This window comes from Alexandromys fortis, unplaced genomic scaffold (genome assembly GCF_014885135.2).
Source record: "Alexandromys fortis isolate MF-2015 unplaced genomic scaffold, M_Fortis_MF-2015_v1.1 scaffold_149, whole genome shotgun sequence".
NCBI lineage: Eukaryota > Metazoa > Chordata > Mammalia > Rodentia > Cricetidae > Alexandromys > Alexandromys fortis.
In genome coordinates this window covers 3,790,236-3,809,574 of record NW_026068025.1, presented here as the reverse complement: position 1 = coordinate 3,809,574, position 19,339 = coordinate 3,790,236, and the positions used below count along the sequence as shown (strand labels likewise).

Sequence of the window (19,339 nt, the reverse complement as noted above, 5' to 3'; positions counted from 1 at the left end):
AACATCTAACACCTAGTCTATTCTCTGATTTCCCCCGTTGAGCCAGTGCGTTTCTGCACACCCTCTGTTGGACCTGCTTCCTCCATCTCCACCAGTCCCTTCCATTGTTCTCAGGGTGTGTCCATTGTCACGTTTGGAATTTAAATAGTTTCTACGTGGCTAGCATGTGGTGTAATTTATGTTCTGGAGCTTCTGTAAATTAGAGGTTGAGGCCAAAGGCTTAACTGAGCTCAGGTTAAACATCTCTACGGTTGCAGTTCCTCCTCCGTTGCCAAAACTCACTATCAGGCCAACATACTGTTGGTGACATGACAATTGGCTGTTGAGGTGGTAAGCACCAGATTGTCCCGATGTGGTTCTTCCTGTTATGGGTAACCGTCTGTGGACTGACACTTGGGCAATGTGGCTGTCCTCTTAACCAACAGATTTGTACCTAGTCATGTTGTTCCCTAGTGGCAGTCCTTGCCTGGGCCAGCCTTTCCATTAGGTCTGCAAAATCAGTGGTTTTCTATTGCTCTTCCCACACTTGCTGGGCAGTAATCTGTGGGGAGGAATTTTCCTTCAATAGCTGAAAGTGCATCAGAAGTAAGACTAAGAGTAAGTTAGCTCCACTAGTTTTCCACTAGTTAACCAGTTTAGGAGGAGTGTGTGTGTGTGTGTGTGTGAGAGAGAGAGAGAGAGAGAGAGAGAGAGAGAGAGAGAGAGAGAGAGAGAGAGATCTATGGTGATGACAGATGAGTCGGTGTGTTTAGTCAGTTACAGTCACTGCTTCTGGCGTTGTCTCTGGTCTCTGGGTGCTTTATTACCTTCTAACACATGACATCTCAAGTTCATCCTACATCTCCATCGCCCCAAACCTGCATGGAAACAGCTCTCCTGAAACTCCTGGCTTCTTTTTATAATGAGCTATTTAGAAACAAGATCTGGGCATTAACACACACTCTTTGCAGCTGGAGTGGCATTAAGTGTTTCCAGCCAACTTTATAAAGAAATCCTCTCTTTGCTCATTTTTCTGTTTATATCTTAAGTATTTAATGAGAAATTCACTTTTGCAATGGGGCCCCTTGGGAATAAACCACCGGTCTTATCAAGCATCCAAGTAAACTGAACAAATACATGCACTGAAAGGAACAATTATGATCACAAAAGGTCTGGTGCAAGGTCATGAACCATTTGTTCGGGGGAAAGGAGTTTGTCAGTTAGCCTGGCAGTGGGTTAAGTGTAGGCCAGTTACAAAAGCAAGCAGGTATATGATAACTGCCTTTATAACTAACCTTTATAAGCTAATAACACCTTCCATCACCGCATCACTTGTAGTTGTGATGCTGGTTTGAACCTAGGACCTCTACTAGAGACACCACCAGATTCCTAACATATTTCTTTGTGTGTGTGTGTGTGTGTGTGATGTATGTATATGTATGTGGTGCACCTGGGTGAGTAAGCCAAAGGTCAGTGTTGGATGTTCTCTTCAATCGTTCTCTACCTTATTTTTTATTTGCTCTTTTTTATTTTATATGTATGGATGTTTTGCTTGCATGGATGTCTGTGCACTGTATGCACGCAGCCCTTGGCAACAACTATAAGAGGTCCTAAGATTCCCCTGGAACTAGAGTTACAGATGATTGTCAGCCACTGTGTGGGTTCTGGGACTCGAACCCTGGTCTTCTAGTAGAGCAGTCAAGTGCTCTTAACCATGACACCATCTCTCCAGCCCTCCATCTGAGTTTTCACACTGAAGCTGAAAGTCTCAGATTCCACCCACTGGCTAGACAGCAAGCCCCATACTCACCTGACTCCTCAGCACCAGGGCTCCACATTCCAGCACATCTGGTGTTTACATGTATGCCAAAGACCTGAACCCAGGTCCTCGTGGCCGCACCAACCACACTCCACCATCAGCCATCTCCCCAGGATCAGTTGAATGCAAACATCAGCCATCTCCCCAGGATCAGTTGAATGCAAACATAGTAGTGTTTTGTCTTTTGAGACAGGTCTCACTGTATAGCCAGACTGGAACTCATTATCCTCCTGGTTCAGCCTCCACAGTGCTAAAATTATTACCATGTACCAACAACGGGGCTTAGCCATAGTTTTGGTTTTATTTGAGTCTTAGTATTTAACCCTTTAATGTGTAATGATTCCTTTTTGTTCTTGTGTCTGCTCCATGCATAAGTCTGTAAATGGAATTTACATCCTCCATGTTGCTCTCAATAGGGCTCTGCGTTTCACCATATTTACTTGTCCCATTGAACATTAGAACCATAAAATGCTAAGCACATTCTCCTTGGTGATACGTAGAGTGTGTGCTAAGCATCATCTGGCACTGCACACTGTAAGCAAGGGCAGAGTGAGCCCACGGTGTTGAAGCGCCATTTCATAGGTCGCACAGTGACAGAACATGACTGGAAACCCGTACCTTCCAGCACTTGAGTCCTTGTGAAATAAGCACGCAGAAGCTCTAAATACAAATAGTATGTATATATAATTTTACAAAGTTATTAGAACATTGAAGGCATCTTTTGTCTGTTCTGCCTTTTCATATGTGGTTTCCTTACATGGGAATAGCTCAACTCAAGATGCAACTCCTGTATCTTGAAAATGTTCAGAACCATATTGTCAAGTGATCACCTGGAATACATGAAAAATACCTTACTTATTTGAAACTGAATTGTTTTAACCCAAAAAGGCCTTTTAAATTAACTGCACCACGTATTGGCTTTGTGGGAGCCTAGGTAGTTTGGATGCTCACCTTACTAGACCTGGATGGAGGAGGGTGGTCCTTGGACTTCCCACAGGGCAGAGAACCCTGATTGCTCTTTGGGCTGACGAGGGAGGGGGACTTGATTGGGGGAGGGGGAGAGAAAGGGGAGCGGAGGTGGGGAAGAGACAGAAATCTTTAATAAATTAAAAAAAAGAAAAAAATTAACTGCACCTGATGAGAAAGCTGGAAGCTAATATCTTCATAACTAGTTTAGACCTGATGATTTTTACAGAGTGATGTCCTTTCCTGAAGACCAGTCATAGACCATATCAAAATAAGATCTGTATCTAGAAGTAAAAAATATGCTCAGGCCTCTAATCCCAGCGCTTGGCAGGCAGAGGCAGGCAGATCTCTGTGAGTTAGAGGCCAGCCTGGTCTACAAAGCAAATTCCAAGACACAACATGGCTGTTACATAGAAAACTCCTGTCTCGAAATATTGAGAGAGAGAGAGAGAGAGAGAGAGAGAGAGAGAGAGAGAGAGAGAGGGATTATCTTACCCCACCAACCTTGATATGGGATGTCCTGTATATGTGTTGCTTTTTTTTAAAATATTTATTTATTTATTATGCATACAATATTCTGTCTGTGTGTATGTCTGCAGGCCAGAAGAGGGCACCAGACCTCATTACAGATGGTTGTGAGCCACCATGTGGTTGCTGGGAATTGAACTCAGGACCTTTGGAAGAGCAGGCAATGCTCTTAACCACTGAGCCATCTCTCCAGCCCCTATGTGTTGCTTTTATTGGTTGATGAATAAAGCTGTTTCAGCCAATGGCTTAGCAGAGTAAAGCCATACGGGAAATCTGAACAGAGATATAGAGAGAGAGTAGGTGGATTCAAAAAGATGCCATGTAGCTGCCAAAGGAGATAGATGCTAGGTCCTTACCAGTAAGCCACAGCCAGAAATTGGTTGATTTAAGATGTAAGAATTAGGCTGGGAGGTGGTGGTGGTGCACGCCTTTAATCCCAGCACTTGGGAGGCAGAAGCAGGTGGATCTCTGTGAGTTCGAGGCCAGCCTGGTCTACAAGAGCTAGTTCCAGGACAGGCTCAAAAGCTACAGAGAAACCCTGTCTCGAAAAACAAAAAACAAACAAAAAAAAAGATGTAAGAATTAGTTAATAAGAAGCCTGAACTAATAGACCAAGGCCAAGCAGTGTTGTTATTAATATAGTTTCTGTATGATTATTCCGGTCTGGGCAGCTTGGAATGAATGAGCAGCCTCCATCTACACCACCGGATGTTGATTTAAAATATGACCTCGTGAACCATCAAGATGGCTCATCAGGTAGAGGTGTTTGCCATGTAAGCCTGGTAAGGGAGAGAACCAACTCCACAGATTTGTCCTCTGACCTCCATGTCACACAGAGTACATAACAACAAAGGTTTGTTTTCCAGTGCTACCTAGGAGCTGGTAAATGTGTCGATGGGTAAAGAATTGCCCCACAAGGCTGATGACCTGGATCCAACCCCTGGAACCCACCTAAAGGTGGAAGGAGAGAACCAAGTCCACAAAGTTGTCCTCAGACCTCCAGACAGACATACACCAAGGCACATGTCCTCGCACACGTCACGCAGTCACATCACGATAATAGATTGTTAAAGCAGTCCTGGAAAGTGCATCCATTCTGAGCACCACAGATGCCTAGGGTCACAAGAACCCCTAATGTGGAGATGCTCCAGAGTACTAGGAAAAGCGAGGTGGTGGTGCAGGTGCTCACCTTTAATCCCAGCACTCCAAAGGCAGAGGCAAGCAGATCTGAGTTCAAGGCCAACCTGATTTACAGAATGAGTTCCAGGACAGCCAGGGCTACACTGAGAAACCTTGTCTCAAAAAAAAAAAAAAAAAAAAAAAAAAAAAAAAGAGTACTAGAAAACACGCCTACGGACTCACCCCTCCTAGGGTGGGAGCACTTGCAAACCAGAAAAGTGCCAAGAAGCACACAGGCAGTAAGGGCTATTTGGATGAAAGAGTCATTCAAACATCCATTATGCAAAGTCCTAGCCACAGAAAACAAAGGTATTCTATGGATTTACTGCCCTTGGGTCACTGCTGCTGTGATGAAACACCATGACCAAAAGCAGCGGGGGTGGGGGGGGTGGGGGGGGTTGTTTTGCTCACACTTCCACATCACTGTTCATTGTAAAAAGAAGTCAGGGCAGGAACCTGGAGGCAGGACCTGATGCAGAGGCGGTGGAGGGGTCTGCAGACTGGCTTGCTCCCCAGGGCCTGCTCGACCTGCTTTCTTCTAGAACGCAGGACCACCAGCCCTGGGGTGACACCACCCACAGTGGGCTGAGTTCTTCCCCATCGATCACTAATGAAGAAAAAGCCCTACGGGCTCACCTAAGCCTGATCCTATGAGGCATTTTCTCAGCTGGGATTCCCTCCTCTCAACTTAATCTTCTATCAAGTTGACATAAAAGTAGCCAGGACAGATACTTTCTCCTAGGATAGACTCTCAACCATACAATTTATGATATGAAGTAATTTATCATTAAAACATTCACACAAGCAGCCGCACAGACCCTGAAATTAATATTAATAATGGCCCCCAAACATATCCAAATTCCTGAACTTGTGAATGTGGAACTTTTTGTTTTGCTTTGCTTTGTTTTGTTTTTATGCAAGTGCCAGGATTACACTGGGGATTGAACTGAGCTTTTCGCGAGAGCTGGGCAAGCATTCTTACTTAATGGAAAGTGGTGGGGAAAGAGGGCTCATTGGGGATCCAGAGATAGGAAAAGTCGTCCTGCATTGCCTGGAAGTGCTAAGTGAAGTCACCAACGCATTGGAAGAGACAAGGGACAACTTGGCGAAGAGAAAGTAAACACACTCAAGCCACAGAGGAATACCAGCCACCGGAAAACGGCCAGGACGCGTCTCGATTCCACCACTAGAGGGGGCAACGGCTCCGACATCTTGAGGCCTCCTCGCTAGTGAAACCAGCAAACTCCTGCTCCGATACCGCAGTCCAGTTCTCTTGCTCAGCTATAGCTAGCCATTGCCAACTTCATGATTTATGCCCCCATATCTTGACATAAGAAAATATAGACACAGAGCCATTTTTCTGCTGCTCTTTGTTGGAAAACAAGTCGCACACGGTAGACGCATCTCTCCGCCTAGGGTTTTCACCTGAAAAGACACGGCAGATTCCCAGGAACTGTGTCTTAGATTTGCACCCCTCCGTGTGCCAACTTTCCCTGGATTATTTTCAAAGTCTATCTAACACAAATTTCTGTTCTTCCCCACCCTGTTTCCCGCCCACTCCTAATCTTAGTAACTAAAATCCTAGCACACGCCCTCCCGCCCTTGCTCCTTCATCTTCCATTGTCTTACAGACTACACGATTCTGTATATAAGATGAGGAAGACTCCACTAAAAAACCCTTGGTATTGATAAACACTTTCAGTCAAGTGACAGGATATGAAATTAGCACACGAAAGTCAGTAGCCTTCCTACCAACCATAATAAATATGCTGAGAAAGAAATCATAGAAACTGTCCCATCCCAACAGCCTCCGGTAAGGGGACCACTTTAAAGTAAACCTAACAAAGGAAAACAAAAGACCTCTATAAAGTGAGAACTTTAAAACAAGAGAGACATTGAAAACCAGGTAGAGGTGGCACATGCTTTTTTAATCCCAGCACTCGGGAGGCAGAGGCGGGTGGATCTCTGTGAGCTCACGTCCAGCCTGGTCTACAGATCGAGTTCCAGGACAGGCTCTAAGGCTACACAGAGATACACAATTGAGACAGAGAGAGAGAGAGAGAGAGAGAGAGAGAGAGAGAGAGAGAGAGAGAGAGAGAGAGAGAGAGAGAGAGAAGGCGACACTATGGGGTGGAAAGACTTCCCATGCTCATGGATCAGAAAAAACAGTATTGTGAAAATGTCTCTTACCTATAGCTATCTATAGATCAATGCAATCCTCATCAAAATCCCAATCTTGTTCTTCCCCATCCCCCACCAAAAAAAAAAATCTTAGAATTCATTTAGAAGCACAAAAGATCTTGGATAGCTAAAGTAATCTGGAGGCAAGGAGGAGGAGGGCTGGATAACTAATCGGGTTGTATTTAGAGTCCTAGGAACCAAGCACGTGGTTCCGGCACAATGACAGACATGCTGATGAATGGACAGAAGGTTCAGATACAAATGTATGCAGCTAAGGCCTCCAACACGATGCTGGGAAACCTGGGTATCTACATGCAGAAGAACAAAACCAGAGCCTTACCTCTCACCCGAAACAAAAATCAAACTCCAAATCAGTCAAAAACCTTCATATAAGACTTGAAACTCAGAGACCATCAGAGGAAAAAGTAAATAAAACACTTCAGATGTCGGCGTGGGTAAGGACTCCCTGAAGAGGATACAGTCACTCAGGAAATAAGGCCAACCATTGATAAATGGAACCCCCTAAGATTAAATAGATCCTATATACCAGAGGAAATGGTAATCAAGTTAAGACACAGTCTACCGAATAGGAAAGCAATCTGCTCGCTACACGTTCAACAAAATATCAATATCCAGAATATCAAATAACTGAGAAAAACCAAGCGACTGCGGCTGGAGAGATGACTCGTGATTCAAAGTACTGACTGCTCCCGCAGGGGGACCTGAGTTTAGTTCCCAGCACCCGTATTGGGCAGCTCACAAGTACTTGTAACTCCAACTCCAGGGTATCAGACGCCCTCTGACCTCTGCAGGAAACACCACTCACATGCCCAAACCCACGCATAGACACACACATATACCTATAATTAGAATTTTTAAGTCTAAGGAAAGAAAAACTAAGCAACAAGGAAATAAACAGTCAGTACACATTTGTATCGGGCTTTCTTTTGGGCCACCAACCAATTCCCAGATCATGGCACTGGACACATTATTAGTTATGAATGCTCGGCCTTAGCTTATGCTTGTCCCGTTAGCTCTTATAACTTAATGTGACCTGTTTCTCTTCATCGATGTTTTGCCTCGGTGCTTTTTACCTTTCTCTCATTCTGTATGTCCTACTCCGCGTCTGGTTGGCTGGTGACCGCCCGGCTGGCTGGGCCCAGGCACGCCCTCTCTGTGCCCCTCATTCTCTTCTCTCTTCTCAGCTGCCTCCATCCCTCCTCCTACTTATTCTCTCTGCCCAATTCCCCACTTATCCCTCTACTGCCTAGCTATTATCTGTCCAGTTTTTTTGCTAGACCAATCAGGTGCCTTAGGCGGGCAAAGCAACACACCTTTACTTTGTTAAACAAAGGCAGCATAAACAAATGTAACACATCTTTGCCTAGTTAAAGTAATAGTCCACAGCACATATTTTTTAAGTGTTCAACATCCGTAGCCATCAGGGAGAGTCAAATTGAAATTATCTCACCCTGTAAGAATGTCTATCACCAAGAAAACAAATGACAATAATGCTAGCAATGATGTAGGGAGAAGAGAACCTTTATCCTGGTAGGAATGTAGCCACACACACACACACACAAAAAAAAAAAAAAAAAAAAAAAAAAAAAAAACCTAAACTAGGACTCCTGCGTGACCCAGATATTCTACGCCTAGGCATTTACTCGAAGGACTCTGTATGCTACCACCGAGATGCTTGATCATCAATATTTATTGCTGCTCCAGTCACAATGCCCAGGAAATGAAATGGGCCTGGATGCCCATCAGCAGAGGACTGGATAATGAAAAAGTGGCACGTCCTCACAATGGAATTTTATTCTGCCTTAAAGAAAAAGAAAGTGATGAAACTTACTGTAAAATGCATGGACTGGAAAAATAGTATATTAAGGGAGATAACCCAGACCTAGAAGGGCAAACATCACATGGTCTCATATGCAAGCCTAGCTTCTCTCTCTTTTTTTCTTCTTCCCTTTTCTGGTTTATTGAGACAGGTTTCTCTGTGTGTATAACTGACTTGTTTTAGAACTCCCTTTGTAGACTAGGCTGGCCTCCTGCCTCTGCCTCCTGAGTGCTGGGATTAAAGGCGTGTGCACCACCACTGCCCCACCTAGCTTCTCATTTTTATGTGCTTGTGAGCCTGACTGTGCATAGAGGCCAGAAAATCAAAAAGGTGTTCACGAGGGGAGGAAATAAGAGGCTTTCAGGGGCTGATAGAACAACACATCATATTGGGCGGGGGTGCTAGAGAGATGGCTCAGAGGTTAAGAGCACTGGCTGCTCTTCCAGAGGTCCTGAGTTCAGTTCCCAGTTCACAACCATCCATAATGATATATGGTGTCCTCTTCTGGTGTGCAGGCCTACGTGCAGACAGAACACTGTATGCATAATAAATACATCTTTAAGAAAAAAAAAAGAACACATCATTTGAAGGTGAAAGGAGCAATACCAAGAGCAGGAAGGGTGAGGCCAATGTGAAAACGCAATAAGGAAATGCATTATCTTTTAAGATAATTAAAAAATAAAGGTCAGGCAGTGGTGGTGCACACCTTTGATCCCAGCACCCAGGAGGCAGTGGCAGGTGATATCTATGAATTCAAGGCCCAGCCTGGTCTACAGAGCAAGTTCCAGGACAGCCAAGGCTACACAGAGAAACTGTGTCTACACACACACAAACACACACACAAGAAACAGGGATTTTGCAGATGTAATGACTAAACGAGTTTTCTTGACTCAAGTGAGTCCTTTTCCAGGGGCTGTGTCATCTTGGGGACAGAGACACCATGAGAAGAGACCACACAGGAAAGCAGGGGTCAGAGTGCTGTGCCAACAAAGGAACACCCAGGTCCACTGTCAACCACCGAAAGCTGGAGTGAGCAGGGAAGAGACGTCCCTCAGAGCCTCCAGAGAAAGCAGCCCCACTGACATTAGCACCATGGGAGAATTCATCTGTGTTGTTTTAAACCACCCGTGTGTGGGTCTTTTTATAACACTCCTACCACACTAATGAAACTGGGAAGCAAACAGAGATTAAAGGCCCGTAGCAGTTACACTACACATGCCTTCCCGCTCTTAGAAGCCCTAATGCCATTTAAGAAATCCATTTTAACAGTATGGAATACAGGCTTCATGGACTTAGTGGGGCTCCTAGTGGAAGATGCTGACATTGCCCCCAACTCTTGGCTTTAGACAGACTATTTTTAGTGTGTGTGTGTGTGTGTGTGTGTGTGTGTGTGTCCCAGCCTGTATTTGTAATGCTTGACTGTTTAAGTGGATAAATCAGAAGTAAATATGACAAAATGTTAACCACTGTTATGGATGACAGGCATGTAGGTGTTGTATTTACTGTAGGTTTTGGAATGTGAAATATTCTAATCAAAATTACATTCAAAAATCATTCAAACAGAATAAAGAAACGGTTCACTCAGCCTAAGTCATTCTGTGGAATTTCTTCTGATAACAGTCTTCAAGTGACATTCCTGCCAAAAAGCCTGTAATGATTCATAATGAAACTCATTATTTGGTATGCTAATGAAAAAATTTTAAAAGAAAAAAGAAGCTGGGTTTGTTGGCTCATATCTGTAACCATAGCATTTGGGAAGCTGAGGCAAGGAGATTACTTTAAGTTCTAGGTCAGCCTGATGGGCAAATGAGACCCTATCTTTAAAAACAAAACAACCAAAAGTATCCAATAACTGTTCCTCTGTGTGTGTGTCTGCTTGTTTGTCTGAAGAACAGCATGCAGAGGTTCTAGAACATTCACAATGTTGACAGGCCTCACCACCATCTAGTTCCACATTGCCACTCCCCAGCCCTCCCTTCTCCAGCTCCTGCTCTGCTTTCTGTCTGTGAGTTTAGCTGTTCTGGAAACTTCGTGTGAATGGAATCATGCAGAAAGGCCTCTTGTGGACAGCGTCTTTGAATTATCATTTTGGGGGTTCACCCACATTGTCACACCCGCTGGTTCCTCCTTCCTTCTTACAGCCTAGTGACAGCCACCATGCGGATGCGCCGCACTCTGGCCACTCATTGTGGCGCCTCTCTGCTGTTTCTGCCCTCTGACTTTTATAACTTGTATGTTATGAAAGTTTACGATCAGTTTGGTTTGGTTTGGTTTTAAAAGTTTTGTTTTTAAAAGGTAGAGCCAAGTGGGAAGAAATGAGGCCTGTCCTTGAAGGGGATATTGGGAGGGCAGTCCTTTCCCGTTCTTCTCTTTGCTGGCTTCTGGGAGGTGAGCAGCTTCGCCCCACCACAATCTTCCTGCCCAGACGCTCTGCCCTGCTGTGGAATGCTTCCCTCTGACCACAGCAGCTATTATCTTCTCCAACGGAGAAGCTGTGACTGCTCACAGGTGACCCTCAGGATCAGGCCTGTTCCCTTCCCTCACAAAGCTGGGTGAGGAGGAGGGTCACTGGATCACTGGACTCCCATCTGAGATCACAGCCCCTTCCTCCCCACCCCCGTCTGTACCTGCTGGCAGCTGCACTAGGCTTGGAAGCACAACTGAAGGGGAGACTCTGTGCAGCTATGAGGAAGTCACTACCCTTGCTAGGATGAGATGCTCCAGGAATACAGCTGTTTTGGAGTCACCTCCACTCCTGTAAGTAACGTCTCACCCATGAGCCTATAAGCCAAACAAACTCATTGAATCACCGAGGTAGAACTGGCTAGAACCGTCCCTTTGGTTGGCCACTGGTGCCTTGTCTGGGATAAGAAAGTATGTGTTTCGATCTCCCCAAGGAGAGTTCCTGTGACATTCACCACAGGCCTAGAAAGAACAGAGTGAGCTGACCATGGACTGATACCTCTGAAACCATGAGCCCAAACAAATCTGCCCTCTCCGTCTACACAGAACAGAGGACACACCTCCAGAGCAGGTCTTTGCAGCCACCTCATCCGTGCTGTCTCGAGTTAGCAAGCACCTATTCTGCATGCGTGCAGTTATCCCCCTCACCTGAGGGGCTGTCTTCCAAGACCACAGTGGGTGCTCAAAGCAGAAGACGCCCGCAGCCCTACCTACACTGTGCTTTTCTTTCTACACACACTTAGCACACAGTTTAGTTTACACATTAGACCCAGGAAGAGACTAACAGCAACAATAAGGTAGATGGACCATAACAAAATTGCACTTTGAGGACATTGTCAAGGAAAATATAGGCACCTGGAACACAAGCATGGGTGACTGGGGCAGTCACTCTGACAAACGGGATGGGCTATTAGCATATGTTCACACAGATACACTGGACAAAGGGATGGTTAATGTCCTGGGTGGGGCAGAGCAGGACAGAGCCAAATTCATCAAAATATCCAGAATGAGGCATGATTAAATATTGCTTACTTCTAGAATTTTCCATTTAAGGGTTTCGGGGGGGGCGTCAAATGAATGTCTATGAATTCTGAACTTTTTTGGGGGGGGATTTTCGAGACAGGGTTTCTCCGTAGCTTTTTTTGGTTCCTGTCCTGGAACTAGCTCTTGTAGACCAGGCTGGCTTCGAACTCAAAGAGATCTGCCTGCCTCTGCCTCCCGAGTGCTGGGGTTAAAGGCGTGTGCCACCACCGCCTGGCTGAATTCTGAACTTTTTTTACATTTCCAAAGGCCAGCCTCTGATGGCATTTGCAGCTGGTAACATAGTTATGGTGACATAGTCCTTGCAGATGCCAAAACGCCACAGGTTTCTGTGTACTGCTGATTGTGTAGCTGAAGTGACCAGGAGCATGCTGCCCGGGACTGAGTATCAGCACAGAGTGGTCCTGCATTTGCTGCTTTCCTTCCCCTGGAAACACTCTCTTCTCATGGCCATCTCGCCTACCTTAATCCTCTCATCCACCCAGCAGATGGCAGGAGAGGGATGCCTAGCAAATCCTCCACCTGCCCTGCACCGCTATCCACAGGCATTCTCAACCAGTCCTGACGTCCTCTCTACCCATGCTTTTGAACTCTCAGGAGAGCAGTTCATACTGAGGGAGGTTCCTCTAAGATGAGGGAGGGTTGTTTCCTGAGGTACAATGAGGGCAAGAGCCATGTGGAAGGAGACATGGCAAGGAGGATCACCGAGCAGAGGTTCTGGACTGAGCTTCCCTGCAGCCTGGCTGGCCACCATGGCAGAAGTAATAACCCTCTACCTGCTCTGTGACCCCACCTCGCTGCTCTGTCTCCTCGAGAGGACTGGACATCTGGTGTGGCAGTACAGGCCTGTGATCCCAGCACTCACAAGGTGGAAACAGAAAGAGTCGCCCTCGGCTACATAGCATGTTCAAAGCTAGCCTGGGCTACATAAACTCTATCTTAAAAAAAAAAATGCTAATGGTGAGGATGATGATAATACCATCATTGGGTAGGAGAGGCTCCTCCCAACCAGGCAGCCCAACCTTTTCACTAGGCTCCTCGGAAAGTTTGAGGGCAGAGACACAGGAAAGCAAGCACACAGACAGGACCTGGATTCTGAAATGCGGAACGCGGCAGGTGTGCATTAGGGCACCGTTCTGCTGAATCCTCCTGAAACTTTACTTCTTCCTGGTGTGGTGTGAAGATTTTTCAAAACATTTTCTTTTGTGAGGGGTGGAGGCAGAGACAGAGTTTCTCTGTGTAGCCAGGGCTGTCCTGGAACTCACAGAGTTCCTGTTCTGTAGACCAGGCTGGCCTTGAACTCACAGAGATCCTCCCGCCTCTGCCTCCCCGCTTGGCTTGCACCACCACGCCTGGCTTCAAAGCATTTCTTTTTCACGCTTACACTACTGTCAACGACATCACCAAGGCCAGGTGCGGTGAGTGGACTGGGCCAGTTCCCAGATTCCATCTTCTCAGAGGACTCTGTGGCACAGGTGACGTAGAGGACCCCCCTGCTCCTCTGAATCACCAGACAATGTTCATGCAACAGAATCTCTCTGAGTTCTGGAAACTCAACTCCTTTATTTTCACAGTTCCAAACTGTTCCAGGACTCTGGCTACTCGGTGTTGCGGCTTTGCCTCTTTGGGCCCTTCAACATCTATGCCAACTATTTCTTATAGTAAAAATTCAATTTTGAGAGAGAAAGAGAGAGAAGTGGAGTGGCATGGCTCCCGAGCTGGCTGAAGCAGGGATGAAATTAGCAGACACTGGCCCCTGCCACCCAGCTATTCTCTTCCTACCATAAAGAACTTTAGAAGAGACGCTGATGGATTTTCTCCAGCCTCCCCATGTCTTATCTAACTCAAGCTCCATCACTTACCAGCAGTGTGATCATAGCGATGTGAGTTGACTAGTCCAGGCCTTGGTGCTTCTTCTGGGAAATGTGGATTTGGGTTGTACCTGTATCTCAAGGTTATGGTAAAAACAAATGAGACTGTGTGCGCCCAGGACTTCCCATGAATACAGTACTTTATAAATGACAGAATTTAATGCCACACAGAATATGTAACGGTCAGAAAAAAAAAACTATTCATTTTTAAATGGTCAAAGATGGGGCTGGAAAGATAACTCAAGCAGTTAAGAGCACTGGCTGCTCTTCCAGAGGACCCGGGTTCCATTCCCAGCCCCCACGTGGCAGCTCACAGTTCTAAGGGATCAGACACCCTCTTTGGGTACCCACAGGCATCAGATATGAACATGCATATAGGCAAAACACCAATAAACATAAAATAAAATAAATAACAAAGTTAAAAAATAATATCAAAAGGCTAGGTGAGGTTGTGCACTCAAAAAGCAGAGGCAGCTGTGTCTCTTGAGAGTTAGGGGCAAACCTGATATACCTAGTGAATTTCAGGCCAGTCACAGCAACTTTGTGAAACCCTGTCTGAAAAAAAGTAAATAAAATTAAAGTGACCAAAGGACTTGAATAAACATTTCTCCAAGAAGAAATAAATATAAGCGGGCAATGAGCAGGGCTGGAAGGGAGGTGATGGCAACGCTGGTAACAATGAGCAGGGCTGGGGGGTGGCAACGTTGCTAACATGTTTACTATCCAAGCATGAGGACCTGAGTTCCGACGCCAGCAGCCTCAGGATTTTTTTTTTTTTTAAGTGGCTGCGGGGTTGTGGTGGCAAGTCAGTGTGCATCTGTAATCCCAGAACCAGGAGGTGAGACAGGAAGATCGATTCCCCTGGGCTTTCTAGTCCATCAGTCAGGACAAATCAGCAGGCTTGAGGGTCAGAAAAAGATGCTGTCTCAGAGAAATCCGGTATAGAGTGACGGAGGACGATGTTCTGTCTGTTCCTCTGTTTCCACATACAGGAACACTATGGGCACACACAAGATGTGGGGGGTGGGGAGAAGGGAGGGAGAGACAGAGAGACAGAGGCTCTCAGAGAGGCTCGACATCACATCTCAACAGGGAAATGCAAGTCAAAACCACAATGAAATGCTGCTTCATAATTCCTGGCACAGCTACCATTAAAAAACGCAGAGGACTTGGAGCCGTCAGGGTATAAAGGATTTGTGGTGCAAGGGTGCGGAGCAGCGTCTGGATCTCCAGAACCCACACAAAAGCCAGCAGGCATGGTGACCACCGGAACACTGGAATCGCAGCATTTGGAGGCAGACAGGGGATCCCCAAAGCAAGCTGGCTAGATAAGCTAGTCAATCCAACAAGCTTCGGGTTCAGTGAGGCCCAGCCTGAGTAAATACAGCGGAGAGTAACCAAGGAATCTACTCGGGGTCAATCTGACCTGCATGGACACGCATACTTGGTCACACCACACACGGATACACATGAGAAAACGAAGAAAAAGAAAGGGACACCGGGAGTGTAGCTCGGCATAGGAGAAGCCGAGTCCCGTCCCTAGCAGAGAAAGGAGAGGGAGGAGGGAGAATGTGGGACTTTGAACATCACCGGCAGATTTGGGAAGGTGTGCAGCCACTAGGGAAAACACTATGGAGTTCCTCAAATTGAGAGTAGATAGGACGGTAGGGTGATGGTGGCCACTCACCTTTAATCCAAGCACTTGGGAGGCAGAGCCAAGTGGATCTCCAACTTTGAGGCCAGCCTGGTCTACAAAGGGAGTTCCAGGACAGCCAGAGTTATTCCGAGACACCCTGTAGAGAAAGAACAGATATGACACAGCCATCCCAGCCCTGGATATTTATCCAGAAGAACTGAGAACAAGGTCCCGCTCCACTCTTGGGACGTACAGCTGTACCCCTTAGTGGGTTTCTCATCTGTGCAGGCCTGTGTTCATTCACTCCATCAACAGGCGGGTGCATAGAGACAGTGAGGTGTGCAGACCCTATCTAAGAGCCTGCGGGTTTTAAAACTAAGGACATCCTGTCCTACAGCACATGGATGGAGCTATGAGGGCATTATGCCAGTTATGGGACATGAAACAGCCAAACAGCCGGCCCCTTCCTCCCCTCCCCCTTCCCTCCCGAGAGCCTGAACTGCACGGGAATCGGGAACAGAGGAAGGCATCCTTTCCTTCTACAACACTTCCTGTTGTTCACGGTTTATTTACTGGATAAATGTTTATCCAGGCTCTATTGTCCGCTAAGCCCCACGGTTGGCTCCGGAAACAACAGCGGTATGGAAGGCAGAATGCTGCCCTCCAGTCACCTACTTCCTAGTCAACAAAGTGACTTCTGGAAGTGCAGCTGTCTTGCTGAGGAGAAACAGATCTGCCCGGATCAAGGAAGACTTGACGTGAGAAATGCCAAGCCAGGAGCAATGCTAACTCTGACGGAGGAAACACATACGAAGCCCAGAGACAGTGGACAGTTCACCATGTCTAAGGAAGAAAGACCAGCATGGCTGGAGGAGAGGCATGGGAGCAGTGGGGAATGTGGCCTTAACAGACCTCCCCAGCCATTGTAGGTAAGAAGGGAAAATGTCGGTAACGTACCGGATTATCCTGTGAGAAAATCTCAGCTCTGAACAGCAGGACTTCAGGGAAGGATAGGCTCGGACAGCCCCAGGGTCTCACTCCAGGTTTGTCTTGTGCCTCCTGTGAGCCCTAATCTGATGATTCTCAGAGTTGGGCATGCACTTGGCCCACCTAGTCATATATAACAGACTCCTGGGCTGGCCCAGTTTGAGCGGGTAGATCTGGGCAGGGCACAGAATTTGCACATTACACTCATACCAATACGCTGCTGATACCGACCGTTCTCCACCATACAGAAGATGAGATCCTTCCAGAATGTCTCTTCTGTAAAGGTGTCCTTCTGTCCTGGTAGGCATGCTTACCAAGCGAGAGGAAATATGTCTAGGAAAGTTGTGTATGGATGGGGGCGGGAGCACTATCTTCCTGTGTATAGTTCTGGCTGGCCTTGAACTCACTGTGTAGCCCAGGCTGGCCTCACAGCCTGCAGGGATCCTCCAGCTTTTGCTTATTGAGTGCTGGGATTGCAGGCATGTGCCATTACGCCCACTTGGAAAGCCTTTCATGAAAGGAAAAAGACAAACACAAGGAATTACCACCTTCGCAATGCGCCCCTCCGTCTGCTTCCTTCATGGGTTATAAGAATTGTTCTCATCAAAGAGGAGCAGCTGACGGCTTAGAAACAAGGGTGGTTTTATGTCACTTATCCTAACTCCGATTCTTTGGAGAAGCATTCCCTTACAACCACCTCTATTGCCCCCCTCACCGGTAGAGCTCGATGTCGCCTGCGAGGACCCAGGGTTATTTTTGCCTACCATCATTTCATCCCACTCCTCCCAGACAAAGCTCTCCTGTGAGTCATCTGGGGAACCCGGAGGCACTTGACGGCTGCTCAGCTGGTATCTGGCCATTCAGGAGGGAAGTATTAAGATTCCCTTGCACTTGGTTGGAGAAACAACACAAATTTGTAAGCTGCTCAACATTCAAGAATCTAGAATATACATCTATGATAAATGCTTAGTAGGTGTATGTCTGTTTATTTTCACAAATTCAGTAAATATTTGGGGACTATGTACCAGACACTGTCTCAGGTTCTACACACACAACAGTGTATAAAACCACACAGCCGCCCTTCTGTGGGGTTTGTCTTGGATCACACAGCAGCACCCCGTCTTCAAGGCCTTGCTTTCCATAGTCTCAGTTACCTAGTGTTGACTACAGTCCAAAAAAGTATTAAAGGGAAAAGCCCAGAAACAGTGGATGCGTTTTAAACTGCACGCTGTTCTGAACGTCATGAAATCTAGGCTGGCCTCATGTGAGTTCTCTCTTTCTCCGGAGTATCCGCGCAGTATATGCTCCCATCTGGTAATCTCTTAATGCCTGTCTGGGTTATCAGACAGAGAAATAAAACAACCCGTATCTAATGGACTCAGTACTTCGCAGACATCTACTCTAGGTCTTGGATGTGTTCCCAGTGGGTGAGGAGGAGCAGTGATTTCTGAATGTGTACTTGCGGGTCAGGTGTTGGCAGAGGAGACAGCCATGTAATCAGATAGGTGAAATGAAATATAACAGGGACTTGGTGGAGGTGAATCTGCACCGGGGTACGATAAGGCATGAAGAAGGAAGAGTCCTAAGCAGGCAAGCCAATGAGGTATTCAATTGTGGGTGCCACTTTCCAGGTCACTAAGGGGAAGCTGTTGTGGGTTGAAACTAAACTCCACAAAATTCATACGTTTAGGGATCCTAACATGTGACCTTTCTCGGTTCCCCTTTCCTTTGGACTTTGGAAGTCTAGGTCATATTTGCCCCACTAGTTCATTTTGAAAACGTGTAATGCATGGTCTAGTTTCATAGTTGGAGAGAAACTTTCACTCAGGGAGATCCATACTTGAAGTTTATCCAACACACGATTTAGGTGAGCTATTGGGAGTTTATCCAACACACGATTTAGGTGAGCTATTGAACTTACAGTTGATACAGGAAAGAGTTAGGATATCTGTGGTTGTGAGAATGGGCTGAATATATTTGCCTATGACAATTACATTTTGGGAGGTCAGGAGGAGGCACATTACACAGTCTGAACAGAGGTCCCCCAAAAGTTACATGTTACCGTCCAATCCCTAGAACCTACCTAAGATTCTGGGTGTCTTTAAGGACGTAATCATGCTAAAATGAGGTCACTGGTAAGGGTGGGAACCTTATGAAGAGGACAACAGGATACAAAGACACAACGGGAGGTCTATGTGAAGACAAAGGAGAAAACGTCCACCTACAAGTCAACCAGAGAATCCTTGGAGGAAGGACCAAATCCAACTCCTTGATCTTGACTCCTGGCCTCCAGAATTATTGAAAACTAATTCTCAATTCTTGTCACCTAGTCTGTGGCACTTTATCAGCCCTAATAAACCAATGGAGTGTTCTAGTTTCATTTCTATTGGTATGAGAAAACTTCCTGACGAAAAGCAACTAAGGAGAGAAAGGGTTGACAACTCAGTTAGAACCCATTGCAACAGAGCAGAAGTTAAGGACCATCGCATCACACCCATCGTCAGAAACAGCGAAAAAAGTATATCTATGTCGCCTGCTTCCTCTCATCTACTCTCCTGTCCTATGTCATTCAGGACCCCTGCCTAGGAAACCTATCGTGGGCTCTCTTCCTAATCAGTTAACAATCAAGTCAATCCCCCCCCCCCCAGACAAATCTGATAAAGGCACTCAAGTGCAGTTCCCTCCCCAGGTGTTTCTAATTTGTGGCAAGCTGACATTTAAAACTAACCTTCACAAGAGGCTTTCTGTGGAAAGGAAGCAGCCTGACAAGTGTCCTGAGGACATGGAGTGTACCGTGCATGGGATGGAGAGGAGGCTGGAGAAGTGGGAAGGAGTTTGGCTGTGAAGGA

General features: G+C 46.3%; 2 long non-coding RNA genes across 2 annotated transcripts; one reads left to right on the top strand and one right to left on the bottom strand.

The window, feature by feature from the left end:
* Nucleotides 1-4,876: 4,876 nt before the first annotated feature.
* LOC126514630 (uncharacterized) lies at nucleotides 4,877-17,199 on the bottom strand. Its single transcript, XR_007595634.1, has 3 exons — nucleotides 16,461-17,199; nucleotides 13,859-14,864; nucleotides 4,877-5,896 (listed from the first exon to the last, which is right to left on the bottom strand). It is a non-coding gene; the product is annotated as an uncharacterized lncRNA (long non-coding RNA).
* Nucleotides 15,972-19,037, top strand: LOC126514628 (uncharacterized). Its single transcript, XR_007595631.1, has 3 exons — nucleotides 15,972-16,432; nucleotides 17,212-18,357; nucleotides 18,394-19,037. It is a non-coding gene; the product is annotated as an uncharacterized lncRNA (long non-coding RNA).
* Nucleotides 19,038-19,339: the final 302 nt, after the last annotated feature.